The sequence below is a fragment of the Sceloporus undulatus genome, chromosome 2, assembly GCF_019175285.1.
Source record: "Sceloporus undulatus isolate JIND9_A2432 ecotype Alabama chromosome 2, SceUnd_v1.1, whole genome shotgun sequence".
Taxonomy (NCBI): Eukaryota; Metazoa; Chordata; class Lepidosauria; order Squamata; family Phrynosomatidae; genus Sceloporus; species Sceloporus undulatus.
The window spans coordinates 206,074,838-206,075,315 of NC_056523.1; positions in this window are offsets into that span (position 1 = coordinate 206,074,838).

Consider the following 478-nt stretch of genomic DNA (forward strand, 5'->3'; position numbering starts at 1 on the left):
GTTGCCCCATTGGAAGTGCACATTCATGATCTACTTTCCTCCGGTACAGTTCAGTCATGGTCTCCATGTACTGCAACATTCTCTGTCTGTCCTGTGCACTTCCCCTTACATCTTCCTTCATAATATTTACAAGTTCCATTTCTGTCCTCCTACAGTCTTTCATGCTGTCGTGTACAATTTTCGTGAACCATTCCTGTGTTCTCCGGGTAAGTTGGGCCTCTCGACTTGCACTCTGCATAATAGTACGCGCAATATGTTCTCCTCTTCTGGTGCAACGATTCCTGTTCCTGTTCAAACGCAGTCTTGTTCCAGGAGACAGCAATACATTGGGTTGTTCGTCCTCTGGATCGTTACGTACTGAAATTTAAAAATTGGTGAAAATAGATTAAGCCCACAGGAAGGAAATTTATTTCTTATGGTAGCATCATGTAAAGGGTTTTAGACAAGGAATTTTCTTAGAAAAGCAGATACTACCTAC